The sequence below is a fragment of the Camelus bactrianus genome, chromosome 11 (genome assembly GCF_048773025.1).
Source record: "Camelus bactrianus isolate YW-2024 breed Bactrian camel chromosome 11, ASM4877302v1, whole genome shotgun sequence".
NCBI classification, from domain to species: Eukaryota; Metazoa; Chordata; class Mammalia; order Artiodactyla; family Camelidae; genus Camelus; species Camelus bactrianus.
Window position 1 is genome coordinate 12,382,806 of NC_133549.1, and position 13,937 is coordinate 12,396,742.

Below are 13,937 nucleotides of genomic sequence, written 5' to 3' on the forward strand. Positions count from 1 at the left end.
GAAGGAGCAGGAACTAGCCAGTGTGAGCCTCTGTTGGACGCGGAGACCAAACTGGAGCCAAATGACCATCATGGCAGTGACAGTGACAGTGGAGATTCTGGACTCTGAGAGCAGGAATTAGTCTGCAGAGGAATTCTTTGCCCTTCAACAAGAAAGGGACAGAATACCACCAGAAACAGAGAGGCGGGAGCCAGAAAGTTTAATTACAGCTTTGTGCCAATTTGTTCCTCTGCAAAATGGAGATACTAGGCTCTTTCCTGCCAGAAGCAAATGGATGTTGATAATAAACTGAGATAAGAGTAACATCGTGAAAGGGACACAGGATATGGACAGACGTGGGAGGTGCTGGTGCCTCCAAGATTTACTCGCTGTGTGACCTTGGGCAAGCTGCTTAATTGTTCTGAATCTGTTTGCCCACCAATAAAATGAAGCTAGTAATTCTTGACAGGTGTGTAACGAGCAAACAAGGAAGGTGCTGTACGCGAGAGCCCTTGGATAAGGAGAAAGTGCACTGCCAGTGGAAGGAGCTGTAATTATCAGCCTTGAATAAATGCATGTGGCCGTGATCGGGAAAGTGCCATGAAGGGTTCTGAAGACGTTCATTAAAGAGCTGATTCCCACCGTTCCTCCCCCTGCCCGGCGCGTAGGCTGCCGGCCTGCCCTGCATGGGCCTGCTAAGACCTCGCTCACTTCCAGAACAAGCCAGCGGCCAGAGGGCACGGGGACCCCGTGAGCCCACGTGCTCCCCGGGCGGGCATCGCAGTGATAAATCTCGTGTACTGACCCAGGAAAAAGCCCTGACAACAAAGCCCCAATTTATTATCTTAATAAATCACGAATTGTTCCTGCAGCAAATTCCTAAGACTCTGCAAAGCGTCACAGTCCCTGGGAAGAAAAGGGGGGGCCTGGCTGGACCAGAGCTGAGCTGTGCCCCCGGGCCCTGGCCGAGGCAGAGTGCACCCGGCTGCCCCCGGGAAACCGTGCCTACGAAACGCAGGTGTCTGGAGGGCCTGGGCTGCTTTCCTCCATAATCTAAAAGCCTTCCCTGTGTGCTGCTAACACCCGGGCTCCTTCCTCCCCAGACTGGCTCAGTGGGTTGGAGAGAGTGCTAAGGGGTATTTGGGTACCAGCGCATCTTTAGCGAATAGCAACTATTTAGTGTATCATTTAGCGGCTTAAGTTTTTTTAACATCATCCATTCTCCTCTATTCCTGCAAAGGACTGCCTGCATAGCCCATATTTAATGCTTAAATTAAAGTGAATTAAAATGAATCCTCTTGGGGGAATTGCACAGCTCCCTCTTGAGATAAGTGGAAACACCCCAGGGTGATATAAAATTGAGGTTGGGAATTGCTGAGTTGGAGTGCTGTGCTAATGAGGTGAAGGTCAGCGGTTCAGTCCCCATGTGACGGAAGCAGTTAATTTCACTCCGCCTCATGGCCTCAGATTCCACCCTTAACCCTGGCCATCTGCCTCCAAGATGAACCACTGGTCACCAGCAGGACAGAGCCACGCAAATCCATCAGCCCTGTAGAAAGACAACCCAAAGCATGACCCATGGATAGTGTTCCAGGATCTTTAATTTTGCAGATGAGAGCTCTGTTCCATTATTACTCTGTGTGAGAGTAAACACATAGAAATACAGAAGGGTCCAATGAGTCAGATGTCAGGGGGTCCATGATCTCTGAGGCATCACCCTACATTCCCAAGAGATTAGCTAACCTGTTGGAGAGACAGCTTAATAAGTGTGATGTGTATTTGCTGGTCACATAGGCAATGTCTGTTCATCCTGAAGAGGGGGAGAAGGGATGGGGGTCTCCACGAACAGAAACTGATACGAACATCACTCCTGTTTAGTTTGGAATAGACGATACCGTTTAGGGACAACAGATTGCCCGCCTCTCAATTTTATTTTTCCTTAGCTAATAGTAACACTAGCTTGCCTTCCCTGAACACACTAACTGATGGCATGAAAAAGAGCCCAACTGCTCAGCTGGATGAGGAAAGGGCATTCATCCCAGAGAAATGAAAACTTCTGTTCACACAGAAACCTGTCCATGAAGGTCCGTGAGCAGCTTTCTTTGTGACGCTCCCGACCTGGAAGCAACCCAGATGTCCTTCAGCAGGTGCCACTGTCCCTCTGTCTCGTGGCGTCCCACTCAGCCATAAAAAAGGCACAGACTCTTGACACAGAGAGCAACTCGGTCGAATCTGCCGGCAATTGTGCCGAGGGAGAGAGTCAAGGTTACATGCCGCAAGATTCCTTTTTTCTTAAATTCTTGACATGACAAAATTGCAGACGTGGAGGGCAGGTTAGCTGTTGTCAGGAGTTCAGGATGCGGGATGGCGGGGGTGAGGGGTGAGTAAAAGGAAGTAAGTGTGGCCGTAAAAGACCAGCGTGAGAGACCTCTGCAGGGTGGAAGGTTCGATGTCTTGACCGTCTCAGTGTCAGTATCCCCGTGTGACATTGTACAATAGTTCTGTAGACGTTACCAATAGGGGAACGTGAGTAAAAGAGACACAGATCTCTCTGTGTTATTTCTTACCACTGTGTGTGAATGTGTAAGCACCTCAAAATGAAAAGTTTAGTTTTTAAACCAGTCACCCTTCAGCTGTCTATGGTGGCGGGAGATGTGGTGCACACAGAGGTTCAAATCTGTTCGAACCCCAGGATCCGACCTTACTCTCATCCTCACGATGTGCCCCCTCTTGCCCTCCTCAGACGGAACCCACGTGTACCTAGGAGCAGGCAGGCTGCGCCAGGAGCTGCACCGGAGCGGCCGCACTCCAGACGGGAGGGCTGTGGCTGCCCTGAGAGTATGGATTTAGGGCAAGGAGAGGTAACGTGGTGCCGAGGCCCAGCGGGGAGATCAGAGGGCCGGACTGACTAGGGATGGAGCAGCAAACAAGGAAATAATCAGGCATCTAAAAGTACTTTTCACCAATAATGAGGCTGGAAACCTCACTGGGGGCCAGGCCACGGCTTGGCCACACAACAAGGATGGCATTAAGGTCCCAGTAGGCAAGAGGGACACTGATGTATCTCCTCCTTTGTTCAACAAATATTTAGTGAGAAACTCCCAGGAGCCAGGCATCGAGGCAGGTGACCAGGACGCACACCTGGTCCCTGGAGCTCACTGTCTAATAGAGGAGACAGGCTCGCGAGAGCACTCTGAGTTACCTCAGACCACGCAGCCAGTCCACGGCCAAGGCTGACAGCTTTCCTCCCCTGCGAGGTTCACTTCCGCTCAACCCGCCTCTTGTTCCAACCACTGTGCTTCGGAGATTCCTCCTCCAGGGCCGTGCGCTGTGCTGAATGGTGATTTTCTAGTACAGGTCAAATCCCAGGGCAGGTGAACTCCATTCGTTATCTGTAAACCCTAACTGGCAAAAGAAAGAAATCAGAGGGTGACAATTCTCTTAAAAAGAGGCCAGGTTTGCGAAAGTCTTCCCTGAAGGTCCTCTAGGGCAATTACAACGTAACAGCCCCAGGAGAACTCCTTTTCCACCCCACATCCAGGCAGGCACCTGCCGCGGGGCAGGAAGGACATCACCTCGAGACCCCGAAGGGAGCCCTGCAGAGCCTGGGGTACGCCCAGCAGTTTAGAGAAACCGAGTGTTAAGTAACCAGACTGTGACTGGAGCTTGTGATCTGTTTGTTTGTTTTAGTTTTCAGCCTCTGTCGTCGGTCAAATACTGAGGGACCAAGCAGCACACAGTATGCTGGGGCTGCTTGGAGCTGGGCTGACTCTCAGTCCTCATCTTACGTGACCTCCTGGCATCATCTGACCCAGCTGACTAGTCTCTCCTCCTGAAACAGCTCCTGCCCCTCCTCCCCCTCCCCCTCCTCCTCCTGGCCACAGCACACCTGTCTGGTTTCCCTCCTGCGCCAACGATCTCACCCAGAGTCATGATTGTAAATACCTTTCTTACACTGATGGTACCAAAGTCCTATCCCCAGCCCAGATCTCTCCCCTCAGCTCCGGCCTCAGAGATCCAACCATCCCGAACATCCGACTGGCATCTCCACCGTCGCGTTTCCAAAAGAGAACTCCTGACTCTCTCTCCCACGTACGGCTTCCCCAGTCACCCCGTCTTAGGGACCGGCGGCTGCGTTTTCCCAGGGTGGTTGGGTCTCTGAGTAAGTCAGACGGAGAAAGAAAACTACCATATGATGTCACTTATATGTGGAATCTAAAAAAATGGCACGAATGAACTTATTTACAAAACTGAGACAGACTCACAGACATAGAAAACAAACTCATGGTTGCCAAGGTGGTGGGGAGAGGGGGTGGGAAGGGATAAATTGGGAGTTCAAGATTTGCAGATACAAACTACTCTATATAAAATAGATAAATAACAAGGTCCTACTGTAGAGCACAGGGAACTATATTCAATACCTTTGAGTAACCTATCATGAAAAAGAATCTGAAAAAGAATATATGTATGTGTATGTATGACTGAAACACTATGCTGTCACCAGAAATTGACACAACGTTGTAAACTGACTATAACTCAATTTAAAAAATGCAAAAAAAAAATTGAAACGCCAGCCCAGTAGATCTCAGCACCCTCTTGACCCAGTAGACTTCAAGATCGGTGTTTACTACTGTCGTGGGAGGGATCCAAGTGAGGGTGGAGCCCCGTGACCACTCGAGCACCAAGGGCTGAGCGTCTCCAAGTCAGGGCCTTGTCCCACTGGCCACCGCCTGGCAGCGAGGTAAGCTGGTCCACAGTGGGATGCAGACCATGAGGACTGACTCCACGTGGGCCTCTCTGGACCAACCCAGCAACTGAAGGGAGCCTAAACAAAGAGCAGGGGAGCTCCTGGAGGGGCTCGCCTCCCCAGGTGAATGGGAGGCGCCCAGTGCCTCCTGGCCTTTCCTGGACACAACATCCTTCCCTTGGGCCTCCTTGGGGGGAGCTTCCTGCCTGGTGGCCGAGGAATGTGGTTCAGGATGGTGAAGTAAGGCTGGTGGGGGGGTGCCCACCCCACATTCCTTGGCGCTGCTCCAGAACAGGCTTCCACCCCTGCCCTTCTCAGCAGCCATGTCCCCGGGGGCCAAGGGCTTCCCTCCCATGGGTGCCCAGGGGAGTGACCCACCGGGAGGGTGTGGAAGAGGGACCTTCAGTGGGTCCCCTGTAAATACTTGAGCAAGAAGTGCTGTCAAGAGGCCGTAGCCAGGGGCCAACTTCCCTCAGAGCCAGAGCTCTAGAGAGCTTTTGTCTGACGAGGGTGTTTCCCCCACAGTGGCGGAGATGCCAGCCGCTCGACAAGATTCCACTTGATAAGGCAGGGCTGGCGAGAGTAGGTGCAGGGGAGCTCGGGGTTTCTGGCTGGCAGGTGGCAAGTGGCAGCCTGCAGAAGCTTCTGGCACCCAGGCCTGCCTTCCTACTGCCGAGCTCAAGCGACTCGGCTCCTAGAGGAGGCCCCCATGAGCACATCCAGAGAGCACGTGTCCGGCCCCACAGCACTGCAAGGGGAGAGATCCCTGTGCTCAGCAGGCGCTGGCTTAACCTCGGCTTTCCCGGGTGGCCCCTAAAAACGGTGGGCCCTCCCAGGCGCCAACTTGCACTCAGGGCCTGCTCTGGGGGCCATGAGGCGGAAAACCTCAGGTGTGGATGTGTTGCGGGGAGGGCGGGAGGAGGAACCCCCATCACTCTCTCTTCCACAGATCTATCATCGGCATCTTCCCGAGAGCCCGGGTGTGATTGTAAGTGGGTGGCGCCCAGATCTGAGCGGCTGTTGAGGTTGGAGGGGTAGTTATCACACCTCTGAGGCTCACCTGCAAGGACGGGAGTGAGGATGTCGGTGATGTAATGGGGGGTGCTGTTGTGAGGACGGAGGAAGAGGTGGCGTGTGTCCATCTTCTAGCCAGTCGGCCACATAGGAAACACTCAAGAAATGGTCCCCGCTGTCCTCGCTGGTTTGAGGAGAAAAGGGAGGAGGCGGGAAGCCATGTCCCCAATGGTCCAGAGCCCTGAAGTGTGGGGAGGCTTCGCTCTCGCTGCCCCACCCCCAGTGTCTTCTCCTCTTCGTTTACCAGACTCCGAGCTCCTTCCAGGCCCCTCGGTGCTCTCCTGCGCTCCTCAGAGTTTGCTGAGTCTCACTTCTTGCTTCCATGATAACACTCCAGGGTTTGTATTCTGAGCATTTGCATTCGCCTCTCCCGCCCATCACCAACACCTGGGTGCAGGGATTCTGCCGTGTTCAGTGTCATGTCCCCAGCTCTGTCCCTTTCCCTGCGCCGAGATGCCCAGTGAGCACAAATCTAGCCCTGGGCTCCAGCTCCACTTCAGAAAGTGCCTGTGGCCCCAACAGCCAGGACAAGGCTCACCCGTGTCTTGTGATGGCAGTGGAAATGGGGCAGTGGTCCCTTCTCCCATCCCTGCAGAGTGTTGATGCGACCACCATTCATCAGGCGGAGCGCGAACAGCGTGCAGGGAGCCAGGAGATGGATGGGAGGGCGCTCTGCATTAACGGCAGAACGACTGCAAACGTCGTCATCCCCCCTTCAAGCTCAGAGCCAGGCTTAGCCCTCATCACGTTTCCTCCAGGAACAAATGGCAGCCTCCCACCGTTAAGACAACGGTGAACACCAGGAGAGCTCCAATCAGGTCGCCTCCTGGTGCAGAGAGAGTTTCTGTCATTGGAGCTGGAACCGAGAGAAGGTGTGTCCAGTCCTCATTTCGACTGTGCGCCCAGGGGGCTTTGCCCGACCGCCGGATCTGATTCAGGTCCCTGTTGCTCTCTCTGCCAGCATTCCCCAGAGTGCACTGTCGTGGCCTCATCACATCATCTATGTACACTTTGTACAAGTATCTGTTCAGCATTCACTTCTCCTCTGTTCTACAGGTGCGAAGGCAGTGATGAATCCAAAGGGCGGATACAATCAACAACGTACACAATCAGCTCTCAGTGTTCTCATCCAGCAGGCAGTTCTTGCGTGTCCTCCACCTGCAGCGTGCTCCTCCAGATGTCAGCCAGCCAAGACAAGTGATGGATGGATAGTTTGTTAAATTAATACAAGACACTGAGCCGGGCTGCATGACTGTATTAGTTTCTCACTGCTGCTGTGACAAAGCGCCACCAACTCCGTGGCTTAAAACAAGAGAAATGTATTTGCCGGAAGTGGAAAACCCATCTCACAGGGCAAAGAGTAAGGTGTCAGCAGGACTGTTTGCTCCTGGGGGCCATTTCCATGCCTTTTCCAGCTTCTAAAGGCTGCTTGCCTTTCCTGGCCTCTTGCCCCTTCCTCCATCCCCCAAGCCAGAGTGGAATATCTTCAGACCCCTCCGTTTCTTTCCTTTTATTCCAACTAAAAAAAAAAAAAAAAAAGTTGTTATGGGGAGGTAATTAGGTATTTATTTATTATTTTTAATGGAGGGGCTGGGGATTGAACCCAGGACCTCGTGCATGCTAGGCACCTGCTCTGCCGCTGAGCTATATATACCCTCCCCCCAAATCCCTCTGTTTCTGACCTTGCTCCGATGGTCGCATCTCCCTCTCTGACCTCGACCCACCTGCCTCCCTCTTATAAGGACCCTTATGATGACGCTGGACCCACTCATATAATCCAGAATCATCTCACTTCAAAATCCTCAACTTAGTCACATCTGCCAACTCCCCCTTGCCGTGTAAGCTAACATTCACAGGCCCCCGGGATCAGGATGTGAACAGCTTCGAGGGAGCACTGTTCAGCCTGCCGCAGTGAGCTAGGTGACACGCATCTGGAAATCTTTGAAGGAAGGAGGTTTCCTAAATCGCAGCAGTCTCTCCGAACTTCAAGATGCTTTTTATAAAGTACACATCCTCTGCTTTGAAATCACATCTTCCTTACTCAGATTGGAGGGGATGTTTTCTCATCAGCTCCGTGTGTTTGTGAAACATGCACAGGCTGTGACCACCCGTGTAGGAGCAAGGGGACCGCCTCCCGTGCTGGACTGAATTGTGTCCCCCTGCAAAAGATACATCGAAGTCCTCACGCCAGTACCTGGGAAGAGGGCGCTATTTGGAAATACGGTCTCTGCAGGTGTAATCAAGTTGACGCGATCCTAATGGACCGGGTGGGCCCTAAACTTAATGACTTGTGTTCTTATGAGGAGAGTGAGAGCTGGACACAGAGGCAGAGGCAGCGGAAAGGAGGCCGTGCGATGACCAGGCGTGCGCACGGAAGGGGTGTGCTCCCGCGACGCACTCATTTCAGACTTCCAGCCTCTAGAAGAAGGAAAGAAAAACACTATTTCTTTGCTTTCAACCACCCAGTTTGTGGTACCTTGTTACAGGGCCCTAGGAAACGCAGACAGCCCCCTCCCCAGCGCCTGCCCCAGGGGCTCCCAGGAGCAACGCCCAGGATGCAGCAGGAGCAGCTGTGAAGCACGCCGCCGGCCCTCCCCTCCCTCCCAGGCCGCGCCGTGTCCCTGCCGGCGCACACACCACCGACAAGAAGGAAAGGCTTTGCTGTCGGGAATGTGCCATTGACTCCCCCTTCCCTCCGACCGCCCTTACCCAAACAGACTCAAAGTCACCACTGTGAATTCACTTTTTTTCCCTTGTTTCTTGGAAAGCACCTCTCAGGACCATTTCAAGAAAAACAAATTGTGAGGTTTGCTTAGGATCTATTTAAAGGGAAGCATCGGGGCGACTTCCAATAACAAACCAGAGGCCAGTCGGAGCTTGAGGACAAGACTGGAGCCACTATAAGGGTGCGCGCGCTGCTGGCTGGGCTGGGGCAAGGCCCCCGCACACCCATCGCCTGGCACGCGCCCTGGTTCACTGGCAGCTCTGTCCCAGCCCTCCGCCCAAATGGACACAAAACTGCATGGTCACCAGAAAGAACTGCCAAGCAGTACTGCTGTAAGGGTTACCACCTTGGCAAGTTTTACAGGAACATTTTGAACCTGTAGGGCCCCTTTCACCCAGAAATCCCAAACCGCTTAGTTATGACTGGTTCTGTGTGTCCGAGGCCTCTTGCCAGCCCTCTGGGGTCTCCATCAAGGGAGCAGGAACTGTTCCCTTGAGAAGGATACACTCAAGCTGAGACCTAAAGGAAATGAAAGAATCAGAAGATGCAAAAAAGAAAAAGAAAGAAAGAAAGAAAAACACCCACAGCATTCTTGGAAGCGGGGAGAACATGTGCAAAGGTCCTGGGGCAGCAAAGCGGCTAGCCAGTGCCCAAGGAACTGAAAGAAGACCAATGTGACAGGAGTGGTGTGAGTACAGAGAAGCAGGGAGGAAGACGGCTGGACAGGACGGGCCGGGGCCAGGGCACAGAGTTTTACTCCAGGTTTGGATTTTATTCTAAGTACAATGGGGTGCTGCTACTGAGGGGTTTTAATGAGATATGGGGGATGAAGGATGTAATACCATCTCCTCCTTCACCCCCAGCTCCACCTCCTCCTCTCTCCTCTTCCCCTTCCCTTGTACTAAATCTCTCCTCCTCCCCCTCCCCCACCACTCCTCTTCTTTTTCTCTTTCTTTTCCTTCTTCTAAGATCATCACTTTTGGTGCTACATAAAGAGCAGACTGGAGGTGGCCAGAAGTTCCAGGAAGGAGGCATTTCAGGAGCAATGTCACGGGGACCTGCACTTGGGTGCGGGCAGGTGTCAGGAGATGAGGGCACAATCAGATGTGTACTGGAGTTGGGTGGACAGGCTTCACTGATGGGTGGGGGGAGTGCCTCCTGTGCCTGCCCTTCCTGGGGGCCTCTGCCCCACCACACAGTGGCACCCCCAGCTCACGGGCTCGCAGGTGGCCCTAGGGAAGGCCCTTCCTGGGAACATCCTCAGGGACTTAGTGCACTCAGTTCAGCTTCTCCCCACTGCTGATGGAGAACAGTCTGGGAGAACATTCCCCATGAGTAGGTCTAGGGGAGAGGATGGGGAGTCAGAAAATCTGGTGCCAGCTCTAGCTCTGCTGCCAATTTGCTGAACGACTTCAGGCCAGTCACCTAACCTCGCCACGTCTCAGCCTCCGTGTCTGCAAAACGAAAGTCAGTGAGCTGTATTCCTCAGTCACTGATGGTGTTCCCCGGCCCACAGACTCAGCATGTCACCGCATTTCCTGGAGAATCTGCTTCGGATCCGGGTAACTGTGGGCCGAGGGGTTGGAAGAGATCGTTGGACACAGAGATCTAGACCAGCAGTCGTGCAGTGTTGAGTGAAAACTAGCTCCCACAGGCTGGCACTCTCTGCTTAAACGCCATATTCCCGGACCTGGGTAAGAGACACGGGGATGGAAAGGGAGAGTAGCTAGAGACGAGCCAGGGAGGAGTGATGGGACTTGGCCATTGGATGGACATGAGAAATGCAGACGAGCAAAGACTCCAAGATGGCGCCCAAGGCTGGGCCGCACGACAGTCTGCCACGCTACTCGGCGCACTGTGTGCGGCGCCTTTTGGATTTCTCTGGACATAAAGCCAAAGCCAGTGACTGCAGAGTCTGCACCTTCCCAAGCTGGTGAAGAACTTCCTGGAATGTCTGTCCCCCAGTGTCCCTCCTATGAAATGGTGCCAACACGGCTCTGTGACCTCGCCCAAGGGCTGGTGTGGTGACGACAGTCTACTGCATGAGCTGTGGGAAGCCGTGAAGGGATGCATGCTGAGTCCCCTCACTCAAGATCACTGGACCACCCCTCGCAGACGAACTCTCCGTCCTGCATCCATTCCACGTCCTCCCCAGGCGCTTCCTGAGACGCCTTCCTCCTCCCATAACCAGCACCCCAATACCGTCCTCTTCTCCCACCTGAGTTCTCTCCCTTCAAAGCCGCAGAAACGGAAGGCACGCAGAGAGGTCAGGAGAGGGGACCGAGAGGTGTTTACACACCTGGAGGGCAAGGACTGAGCCTTTTCCTTCCTTTCTTGTTCTCAAACTTCTCTGCACGTACTGGGAATTTTGGCTGTTGACGCATGAAATATTGACTTGTTTATGCTCTTGGCACCTTATTTGGGTGAATGTGCCTTTTCAAAATCAAGATGTTCTGGGTTTTTTCTAAAAAAATATAAAAATATCCCAAAACAGAAAGGAGGACTGAGGGTAACCATATAAAAACAGTTTAAGCTGAGAAAAATAACCCAGTCCCACCAAGTCCCAAAGAGAACCTTGGTTTCCATGGGCGAGTCACAGCGGACAGGGCTCCTAGCGGTGGGTGGGATGGGGGCGCCTGCTCTCAGTCCAAACAAGCAAATATCCTCCCCAGACCCAGCCACCTTGCCCCACATGTTGTGGCTCCAATTTGCTTCCTGTTTTCGGCCCTCCCACAAATACATCTCACAGACTTTTTTTATTTTCATCTCCTCACCTTGAAAAGCACAGATTTGCAAGTGCGAGTATCTTAGCAGAGAGACAAATCCAGCAGGCATTCAAGACATTCAGGCGAGAAGAAATGCATCTCATCGGAAAATTTCCATTGCCAGCACTTTTTAAAAAAAATATTCCCAAGATAAATGGGTTTTTACTTGGAGGACTAAGGGCTCTGTGATTTTTCAAATCTTTTGCTGCTTCCACGAAGCCAAGAACATTGGTCACGCACTTGGCCAGCTGATCCGAACTCCAAAATCTTCTGCCCTTAATGAAAAGGCCTGAATTTTTCCTCCCCTTTGATAAATGTGTCTTTTCCCCTTCCCGGCAGTATTCAGCATGTGGGGTGGGCAGGCATGGTGCCTGGTTTATGCAAATGGGCGGAAGCACCTGGTTTACCAAGATTCTTCCCACTGCCTCCAAGAACCCTGCTCGGGACGACCCCGGAAGGGGGAAGCCGATGACCCAGGGACACAGTATCTAGGGGACTCAAGAGAGCAAGTACATGCTGATGTGGATTTTAATGTTTATACATGTAGGTGGGACTGAGTGTGGACGGCGGGGGGAGGGGCCGTTAAAAGACCAAAATCTTAAGAGACTGCTTGACGATGTTATAAAAGTGAAATTAGGTGCAGAACTTCCCCTGGAAAAAAAAATTCCCCAGCTCTATAGCTGCCTCTCTCTGCCTTCCAGAAGCTGGAAGAGGGTGGCAAGGATTTGGATGGAGGCCCAGAGGTGGAATTTGCAGCTCTCTTTCCCAAGGAAAGAATTGCAGCCCCTCAGGCTGGTACGGCAGGTGCTGTGAAATCGGCTGACAGGTCAACTTCAAGGTGATCTGCATGCTGGGGCTCCTCTCTGTGCAGCTAATCTCCCATCACACCTCTGGTGCCTGGTAAAGGCAAATAATTATGACTAAGTGTATAAAGTGGGAGGGTCTTGGCACATCTGTAATTATTACCTGGCAAGTCTCTGCGGAACCAGGGAGTTTCCCAGAGGGCCAGTGGGGCCATGTCTGCAGAGGGTAAGTCAGGGTGGGTCCTTCCAGGCAGCATCTGGCTGGAGGAGCCAGAATTCAAACTTCCGGACCTGGATGCTTGTTTTGTGGCATGGCTAGAGGACTCAGAGTCAAAGTTGCCAGGTTCCTCGGCTGTGAGAAACCTGGTTGAGATGCTCACAGACCTCCGTTAAGCGTCTCAAAGTAAACTGAGCATAATTCCCTTCCAGCAGTGCCGTCCCACAGAAATATAATGTGAGCCCTGGGTGTCATTGTTAATTTCCAGCAGCCTTGTTTAAGACGAAGAAATAGGGAAAGATTAGTTGTAATAATCTAACTCAGATGGCCAAAAATATTATCATTTCATCATTAAATATAAAAAGTTTCATATAAATATAAAAATGATTCATGAGATCTTTTTTAAAAATTTTCATTCTTTACCAAAGTGTAGTCGGTTTACAATGTTAGTTCCAGGTGTAAGGGCAAAGCGATTCATTTATATGTATACATACATATATATTTTTTTCAGATTCTTTTCCATTACAGTTCATGATCTTTTTTTAAAAAAAGAAAAGCTTTATGAAGATATAATTCACATCCTATACAATTTACCATTTTAAAGTATACAATTCCATGGATTCTCGTACAGTAACCGAGTTGGGTAATCATCGCCACCATCAATTTTGGAACATTTGCATCATCCCAAAAAGAAATTCCATACCTATTACTAGTCATTCCTAGTGAGTGGGTGTTTTTTTGGTTTTTGGTTTGTTTGTTTTTTCACATTAAAGCATTCACAGTATAAGTGAATGTGGACCAGTCCCATTCAAGCTCCCAAGTGCTGTAAAGACGACACAGACCTGGGTTTCCACTTCACAACATCCTGGCTTCCCAGAAACGTGTCACAGAGAGTAAATGAAATTGTGACCCATGACTTTTACTTGACCTAAAATGCTCACACTCTTAATAAAATGAGAATGCCTAAAAGTGTCTTTTGAATAGTCCCAAACATGTCCGAAGGCCAGATTTGGCTCATTCCTTCAAGGGCCAACAGCTACAACCAAAGCATTGTGACTTCGGTGAGTCCCTTTTTGCCCCTCACAATGGAAAAATAAATAAAACTGGATTCCAATGGCTCCACTCCTTCGGGTTGCTCACCAGCCTTTGGTTGAGCGCACACACGTGTTCACGGGCTGTGTGCCAGGGAAGCTGGGCACAAAGACTGCCCTCGAGGACTGCCTAGTGACAGTCGAGCAGGCCGAGGATGCAGGCGGCATGAGCTGGGGCAGCGATGGCTATGCAGCCGGGGGCCACCCCATCCAGAGGCTGCCTGGATGAAAGGCTCTAAGCTTGCATCCTGGACGATGGCTGGAAATTCTTCAGGGAAGCCGGCAGGAAGGCAGGAAGGGGAGGGACAGGAAGGAAGTAGCAGGTACAGAGCCTCCAGCCGCCCAGCTGTTAGGGAAATGCAGAATATTAGCATGGAAGGAACCACCCTTGGTGGACGGTCTAGAGCTGTATGGTCCAGCTGTGATGCAGTGCAAAGCTTACATGTGGTTTTTTTTAGTAGTCACTTTCAAAGATGTGAAAAGAAACAGATAAAATTAATTTTAATAACACATTTTTATTTAACCCACTTTTCCCA

The 13,937-nt window shown here is 51.6% G+C and overlaps 1 long non-coding RNA gene across 2 annotated transcripts; it reads right to left on the reverse strand.

Moving 5' to 3' along the window:
• Window positions 1–664: 664 nt before the first annotated feature.
• LOC123619037 (uncharacterized) lies at window positions 665–13,715 on the reverse strand. Of its 2 annotated transcripts, none has more exons than XR_006727559.2 (4): window positions 11,300–13,715; window positions 7,995–8,218; window positions 5,787–7,319; window positions 665–3,380 (listed from the first exon to the last, which is right to left on the reverse strand). It is a non-coding gene; the product is annotated as an uncharacterized LOC123619037 (long non-coding RNA). The 2 variants fall into 2 exon arrangements; XR_006727557.2 differs by having other exon boundaries at window positions 665–3,384.
• Window positions 13,716–13,937: the final 222 nt, after the last annotated feature.